A 9633-nucleotide genomic window follows, 5' to 3' on the forward strand; every position below is an offset into this window, starting at 1 on the left:
GGTTTGATTTTTTTTTTTTGCATTTGTGTTCTTTTTGTATATGATTTTGCTGACTACAATGGCCCCCAGCTGTAGTATTGAAGTGCTGTGTTGTGTTACTAAGTGCAAGAAGCTGGGTTGTGCCTCATGGAGAAAACCCAGGGGTTAGAAGCTTCATTCAGTCTTGAGTTATAGTGCTGTTGGCCACGAATTCCATGTTAATGAATCAACAATGTATATTACATAAGGTGTCTTTAAACAGAAACATGCATAAAACAAGGTTATATATTGATTGAGGAAAATGTGACCAGAGGCTCCCAGAAACCTAACCCTTCACTTCCCCTAAGGTCAATGATTTAGTATTGGCTAATTCTGTGTTGTAATCAACTTTATAAAGCATAACTACCATAAATAATGAGAACCAGCTATATACAAGGACAGACTGTATTCGAAATATAAAAGAAAAGGAACAAAAATACTCAAAAGAAACCAAAAGCCAGGGACCCCTGGGCAGCTCAGCAGTTTAGCAACTGCCTTCAGCCCAAGGCGTGATCCTGGAGACCCGGGATCGAGTCCCGCATCGGGCTCCCTGCATGGAGCCTGCATGTGTCTCTGCCTCTCTCTCTCTCTCTCTCTCTTCTCTCTGTGTGTGTCTCATGAATAAATAAATAAAATCTTAAAAAAAAAAAAGAAACTAAATGCCATTGACAAGAGAAAAAGTAAACTAATAATGATATATTCACATGATGAAATATAACACAGAAGTGAACACTAGTTAATTATATAATTAATGACATATGTAATATATAAATTACATTAGTATATATGATAGAGTGATATGATGTTAAACGGAAAAAAGTCCCGAGAGGAAATTGCACATGATCCTAAAGTCCAAAAGAATGAAAACTGAACAATGCAGTCTCTAAGAACACAAACATATGTGTCAAACCATAAGTAATAAAAACAAAGAAATAGCAAGTCCCAAATTCAGGATAGGGTCACTGCTAGCCTAGAGGAAAACAGACAGATGATGGAGCAGTATTTACATAAATAAAAGTAGAATGTAGATACAAATGTTCTCTGGACACTATAAAAATATAGGAAAGAATGGATGGATGGTAAGTGGTACAAAGGGTATGCACGACAGAGAGTTTTTTTAAAAAGTAATGGCAATGTTATAGTTATAAAAATTAACAATGAATCAAGTTTAATATTTTGCTAGAATGACTTGATAAAAATTTTTAAACAGATAACCAATTTCAAAACATTCTGTTCAGAATGCAAATACAAGTATTTACTAATGAGGTGAAATGTTGGTTTATAATGTTTTACTGAAAGATAAAGACCATAAATATAGAGTAATATTAAAAATATTCTATTTATCTTGTGACTTAAGGTTTAAAAGACTCATTTACATATACTTAAATCTATTATCATTTAAATCTATTCTCGGGCATTATTTTTAGATGAAGATTTTTTTTAAGAGGTTAATAAAAAATCAAAGCACAAAAATCTAGGACTACAGATTCCAAAGTCGTGGTCTTTCAACTATACAGCTGCAGTTTTTGTAATTCCTAGTATCCATATATATGCAGAATGGTTTCAAAACACTTTAAATATTTTAAAATTGATTTTATATGACCTAACAGTATAAAGTTCATCTGAAGTGAATATTGGCTATGAGAAAACAAAACATAATTATGCATATTGTTCATATAAAGTGGTTGAACTGATCCCCAAGATCATCATTTCCCCACAAACTGTCTAGAGGCTTACCACAATGAAGCCAACAATGTCCCACTCTTATATTTTCTCTTCTTAAATATTTTGAATTCAAGATTTCATTAGCCATGGAACTTCAATCTAGTGAAGAGCCCTTTGAGTGAATCTTCACAATTGGTCAATCACCAAGTGTGAACTTCCAACTGTAAGTGTTTTATATGTGGTATAAATCTAAGATCAGCTTTAAATACCAAAGTGGCTATCAACTTGATCAAGTAATAGTCCACCGTTCTCTAGCGTATCATGGATCAGAATCCAAATACATTGCTTTGAGGATATTCAGTACAATCAGACCATTACACTTGAATAACATTAAAGGAAATTTTAATTTCTGCCTGAACTAAAATCATAACACAAACCGCTATAAAATATTTTTCCTTCCTTCCCTTCTCTAGGAGGTTGTCTGTGGACACTTGAATTTACTGTGCTAAATAATATTGTTCTAAGCAAAAGCCTCAGCAAATTGCTGAAAACACTGAAACATAAAATAAAACTCAGTAGATTTACTGAAAATATTTTTTTCTTCACTTAACATGGTTATACAATGTGTCAATTATCTAGTCACTCAGAATTCTGAGGAAGAAAGAAACAACTTTCTCTATAGAGAATCAGTTGGCTTTCATAATACTCAGAGTATATTTGCATAATAACACTGCTACAGCTGCAAGGTTAAATCCATTAATTTATTGGGAACAGAACAGGCTGTTCTGGTTGGCTGTTGCAAAAATTGCTTTTTGCACTTGTCTTCTCCACCATCAAGTATTTGCTGCGAGCACACAATTACTGCAGCAAAGCCTATGTTGCCAAGCAAGAAACCTTATTTAACATGGAAAGTGGCGAACACTTCACTTTCTTAAAATGAAAAGAATTAATCCTGAAAAGCTTCCTTATTAACATTTTCTCCTTCTCCTGTTGTTTCATAGGATAACGTAGAGGATGGCAATTCCGATGAAGGTTAACTAGATGAACCCATTTCTGAAGCAGCTCTCAAGTGCAAATGTCATCCCTAAACAGTCTCTCTTCATAACTAGAAATAATCTCAAAGCTTCCTTAGGGATTTGTATCCCTCAACAGTATTTTTAAAAACAGAATACTAACCTCCAAAAGTCACTAACTGAACAAAACATCTCTTGAAGTTCACAGTATACATACAAGAACTGCTATTTAATAAAGGCAAGGCAAGTATACGGCATTTTTATGGAATCATAGCCGAAATCTTAAAAAAAAAAAAAGGGATAGGCCAAAAGTTAATTTACATTTTGAAAATGAACTATATTCAACCAAGTATCAATAATGAATATAACCTTTAAGTTGAGAAACTTTTTCCTATCCAGGAAAACCAAATCACAGGAAAGAAACATTAATGTCAGAAAAATATTAACTCAGGGATGTCTGGGTGGCTCAGAGGTGGAGCGTCTACCTTTGGCCCAGGGTGTGATCCCAAGGTCCCGGGATCGAGTCCCACATCGGGCTCCTTGCAGGGAGCCTGCATCTCCCTCTGCCTGTGTCTCTGCCTCTCTCTGTGTCTCTCATGAATAAGTGAAATAAAAATCTTAAGTTATAATATTAACTTAATATAATATTAATTATATTATAATATATATTAATATATTATATAATATTAATATAATATATTAACAAAAAATTAATATAATATTAACAAAATATTGTTATTAAGTTATGTTATTTATAACATAAGTTTATAATTACATCCAGGTCAGAGACTCTGGATGTAAAACTAAGAAGCTCAATATCACAATATTTGTACATTTTCAATATCTACAGTAACAAAGCACTTTCGCGCCGTGGTTTGGAATCCCTGTTTCTCTACCCTTTTTAACCTGCCAATTTTCTATTATTCTTTCAAGGCTCAAGGCAAATATATTATCATCCATGAAGCTGTCCCAGATCCCCACAGTCTAAATCAAATATTTCTTCTTCCAAATCCCCATATTATTTATTCTTACTTCTATTATGAAACTGAATTGGTATTACAGTCAAATTGTGTTTCCTGAAGGAAGAGGATGTCATTTACCTATTAGCCCCAACACGTTGAATAATTCCATAAAGTGGGCCTCCAAGATCTGTTTAGTGATCTATGTTGAAATTCCTTCAGCAAAAAAAGTATTTTGTTGGCCTAATTCTAGTCTGTCAAAATGTCTCTTCTACTTTCATTAAAAAAATAAGAAAAGAAACTACCCATCATTAAATGAGACTGACCATCCTTTAAGGTGGCTCTAATCATGCTAGCAGCCGGAGTGATTTTCTGAAAGCATCTGTCAGACCATGTCAGTACGCGGCTCACACGTCCACAATGGTTTCCAATTTCAATCAGGGTATAAACCAGAGTCCTTATGACCTACAAACTCTTTTCCCTCTGACTATTTGCTCCCACTGTCTTCCATTTGAGTGACAGTGTCATCCTCGCGAGGCTTGTCTCCCACGGCCTGTGCTCTTGCTGCTCTCACTGCCTGAAGTGCTCTTAGATAACCACATGATTCACTCCTTGATCATCAAATGTTCACTCAAAAGTCACCTCCGTTAGACCTCTCTTAGCTACCTTGTGTAAAATTATGCCCTCTGACAATTCCTACTAACTCTTTTCTTATTAACAAGTATTTCTCTCTAACATATAATCCCCAAACAGGTACCTCATCACCATGAACAACGCCATCAAATATATTTATTTGTCTCACACAAAAAAAAAAAAAACAAGCTCCAAAGGGCAGGGATTTTTTTCTGGATTTACTCAGTGTTCTATTCTTAGAGAATAGACTCTGACCCATAGCAGGTCCTCAATAAACGTGCTGAATGTTAACTTTTTTTGTACATCTTTTGACAGCATGCCTTTGAGTAAACAAATTTTTGGTGGCATTCACGGCCATTCTACTTTTAAGCTTGTTCCAAGGCTGTAGGGGAGAGAACCAAAGTTTAGCTATTAACCAATGTGGGAGAGAAAAAGTGAACATTGAAATGCATTGCGTTGGGGCAGCTGTGTGTCTCTGCACATGAGGACAGAGGACACGTGAGTCACAGTCGTCTCTCACTCACCTTAATCAGTAAGTTTAGAACATCCTTATATTAGGGCCTAAGTAATATTCATACACATCAGATAATCCAGAAATATTTGCTGTTCATGGCAGCACTCCTCACAATAGTCAAGATGGAAGCAATCCACACCCACTGACAGATAAATGTAAAAGAAAATGCAAAAAATTTTTACATGTAAAAAATGTAAATGTAAAATATTGTATATATAAACCACGGAATACTACTAAGGAATAAGCAGGAAGTCCTGTCACGGCTACAGCATGAATATAACTTGAAGACATTATCCTAATAACATAGCCAGTCACAAAAATGCAAATAATATCGATTCCACTTTTATTAAGAATTTAAATTAGTCAAACTCATAGAAATAAAAAGCAGAATAATGGTTGTCATGGACTGACGGGAGGTGAGAAATCAGGAGTTACTGTTCACTGAGTATAGAGTTTCAGTTCTTAAAATGAAAAAAAACTAAAGAGACCTGTTATACTATGATGTGAATATACTTAACTATGCGTTGAAAATCATTAAGATGATATACTCTAAGTTGTGCACCTTTACCACAATTAAATATTTTTTTAAAGGAGAGAAATGATGGCTGAAGCTCTGCAGTGCCAGATAAATCAGATTTGTATCTATAAATGCATATTTGTGCTTTCAAAGGTTGTTTCCACATTGGTTTATTCAAAGAAAGAAAATACTATACCCAAATAATATCATTTAAGGACAACTGGAAACCATAAATTTTAAGTTGCTCTTCAAAGGAAATTATAAAGACATCAACTTTCTTAAAAATAACAAATTTTATACCGGAGTGTAGTTATTTTTAAATTAAAGAAGACACTACAGTTGTTTGAGAAGTAACGATTCAATAATTGTACCGAATACTTTTATTTCCCTCCTAGTGCCTGCAAATAGTTGAAAATCATTTGTGTTCATGGTCCTAACATTTGCAATTGCAGTACATCTATGATTACTGCATAGGCACAGTTTAATGAGAATGATAATTATCAAGATCTTTGTTTGACTTAATAAAAACATCTGGTACCTCTATGCTATCTTGCTGTTGCACGTTAACAATATCCAAATAAAAATCAGTGTGTATTATGTATTTTATTTTACATAGACATGGTGTGAATTGAATTGTGTCTCCCCAAAAGATATTTTGAAGTCCCAACTCCCAGTACATATGAATACAACCTTATTTGAAAAAGGGTCTTCACAGATGTAATCAAGTTAAGTCAAAGTTATACTAGTTCAGGATGGGCCCCAAACCCAATGACTAGCATCATTTTTTTTTTTTAAGATTTTATTCATTTATCCATGAGAGACACAGAGAGAGAGGCAGAGACACAGGCAGAGGGAGAAGCAGGCTCCCTGTGGGGAACCTGATGTGGGACTCAATCCCAGGACCCCGGGATCACACCCTGAGCCGGAGGCTGGAGCTAAACCTCTGAGCCACCCAGGCGTCCCAACTAGTATCATTCCAAGAGAAGTTTGGACACAGGGAGAAAGCCACATGAAGACAAAGATCAGAGTGATGCATCTACAAACCAGGAACGCAAGGATTGCCAGCAACCACCAGAAGGTGGAAAACAGGCACTGAACAGATTCTCCCTTAGAGGCTCCAGTGGGAATCTTCTCTGCCAACAACCTGATTTTGGACTTCCAGCCTCTCGACTGTGAAGAGAATGAAGTTCTGTTGTTTTAAGCCACCAGTCTGTGGCATTTGTGTGAGCATCTCTAGGAAGCTAATATAATACACAAACACGTGCATGTGGGAGCAAAATTTGCATGAAGGAATATGGGCATCTGAGTTTCGCAAACCTGGACTCAAACTTTGCTCCACTGAATACTTGTACTACGATATGGACCAAGTTACTTATCCTCTGACATCCACTTTCTTCTGTAAAACTGCAATAATTAATTGCCCTGTGAAGATTCGCTGAAATCCTATACAGTAACCAGAATCTGCCACATGATGGGTTCAATAAAAGTAACAACACCTGCCATTAGAGCTGGGTTGCATACATTACACCCAAACGTACCAATACTTTTAGTTAACCTCATGTTTCCGTCACGTTCTATATATGAAAACTAGCTTCTTAAGGAAAAGAGATGTAAAATAAGATCGTCACCTAAAAGTAATATTCTTCTAATGCAAAATGGATGGGATTCCAAACACCCATACATGTGTTTTCAATGACCACTTTCATTCAGTATCCACTTATATGCTATATATCATTTATTGTAAGAACGGACCGTGACCTTGGGTCTTTTCATGTGATAGTAGAACTGCTTCCCATTATAGTACTTATTTGAACTTGAACATTACTAACAGCTTATACATCATAGTGGGTTCAGGACTCAGGATTTTAGGATGATCTATGGAAAGGTAAATGTAATTTTAAATCTCACAGATTTGGAAAGTCAATAACAAATCTAAGTATATCCATAGAAATGTGGTAGAAGAATGAATGAATGGTCTAGCAAGCAAGACAAATGTGAAATGTTTATGAGAATTAGGGTCAGCCTTCAGACACAGATCCTAAAGAGCACAAGAGGAATAGCTCTGCTCAAATACATGAAGGTTCAATAGATAGGAAAGAGCATCAATTTATTCTTCATTTTTCAAATAATATTTGGGTTATCAGACCAAAGTAATATAAAGGCATATTTTGAATCAATATAGGAAATAGTTTTATAACAATCTGAGCTCTCCAAAACAGAACGGGCTGCCTTGAAACCGAGATATTTCTGAAAAAAGTTGTATCGTCATCTGCCAAGGCTACCATATGGCTGGGCAAGAGAAACTTTTGAGTTCCATAATTTCATGGCTTTTTAGATAAGAGTAACTAAACGTATTTGTTAGCTAACTTGAAGGAATAAAACATTCCACAAACTGACCATTATAAGGCAAATCCATCGATAAAATTTGCCATTCTGTATTCAAAAGTTAAATTTCTAAAGACGTCCCGTAAACACACAAAAAGTTGATCAATCTCATTAGTAATCCAGAACAAGAACAACAACAACAAACATTCACCTACCAGAATGGCTAACCTTAAACACGCTGACATACCAAGAGTTTATAAAGAAGTGTTGTGACTCAAAGCATAATATATTATGACCAGGTATGGAAATTTTTTTTCTTTCTTTTTCTTTCTTTCTTTCTTTCTTTCTTTCTTTCTTTCTTCTTTCTTTCTTTTGTTTCTTTCTTTCTTTTGTTTCTTTCTTTTCTTTTTTTTTTTTTTTAGGTATGGAAATTTTCACACCACAATGGAAAACTCACTGATGTCTACTTAAGCTGAAAATATGCCCATCATATAGCCTAACAATTACACTCTAGGTATATACCCCCCTAAAAAATTCATCATAATATTAACTAAAAGTCAGGAATACAATATCCACAGCAATAATATTTCATAGAAACAATTAAAAAGCTGTAAACCGGATAGACAGTTTTTCCAATACAATATACAGTAATGAAAACAAATGGACGACTGATCCAGTACAAATATGAATCCCAGTAACAATTCTGAATGAGAAAGCCAGACACAAAAAGGCACATAACGTAGGATTCCATTTTTTTATAAAGTTCAATAGGTGTATCTAATCTATGGTGTTAAAAAGCAAGATCATGGCAACTTTCTTTGGGTGAGGAAGGAGGGTTTCTGGGGTAATAATATTCTACTTTCTGATGGGTAGAGAATTCATGGTATAATCTTTACCTTGAAAAAATTTCAAGATTAACATTTTTAATTGGTGTACTTTATATATGTCATGCTTCAGTAAAATACTTTTTAAAAAGCTAATTTGCTATCTGTGAAATAAGAATATATGTAGAAATACAGAAAATGATGTCTATGCTTTCTCATTTATTCCCCCACAGAGTTTGGTAAAGACATCTAAATTCCTTGTACAGGGGTACCTGGGTGGGTCAGTCATTCTGGGGTCCTGGGATCAAGTCCCAAATCAGACGTCTCTCAGGGACCCTGCTACTTTCTCCCTCTGCCTGTGTGTTTCTGCCTCTCTCTCTCTGTGTGTCTCCCATTAAAAAATAAATAAAATCTTAAAAATGTTTCTTTGTACAGTGATATAGAATATTAGAGCATAATATTAGAGCCTAAAGAAAACACTGAAGCTATCAGCCCCAAATTCAGGAGTGAGTGAGGGCTAGATGATACAGAAAAGAAATTAAGGCCTGATGGAGCCATCTTCCCTAAACTCAGTCAACAATCAGATGCAGAGCAATGTCCAGAACCCAGCTACCCGACCCCATGTCTAATGAGTTCCTTTTATGTTGGAAATTCAGGACTTTCATAACCACAGGGCTATTGGTTTCTTTTATTTTCTTACTATTGACCAAAAATCTCTACATAAGGGTAATAATTCCAAGGAAAATAACTTTCTTTTAATTTGTGGATCAGCTAATGTTGATTTTCTCTTTCTCCCAGGTCTGCTGAGAATTGCTGCATAAATGTTCAAGACATGGACACAGTTTCCACAAGACTTGAGTCTGGAGTCTACCTGGAAATGAAAGAACTATTGATATTTACAAAATGAAAACTAGCAAGCTAGTCTTTCGGCTCAGCAACAGAATGTTCCACTATGGCACAAGTTGCTTGGCAGGTTATAAATTCCTCCATCTTAAGCTCTGAGAGACAAATGAAGACCTAAGGGACTTTGTTAGTCCCAATAGTCTATCAAGTAACTTCAAGAGCTGAAAAAATTTGCATCATTTGGCATATATAATGCCAAATACATTCAACCCAGTGAGATAGTAAATCAATATTCTCTTTAAATTATGAGACAATACAGCAA

The sequence above is a fragment of the Vulpes vulpes genome, chromosome 3 (assembly GCF_048418805.1).
Source record: "Vulpes vulpes isolate BD-2025 chromosome 3, VulVul3, whole genome shotgun sequence".
NCBI lineage: Eukaryota > Metazoa > Chordata > Mammalia > Carnivora > Canidae > Vulpes > Vulpes vulpes.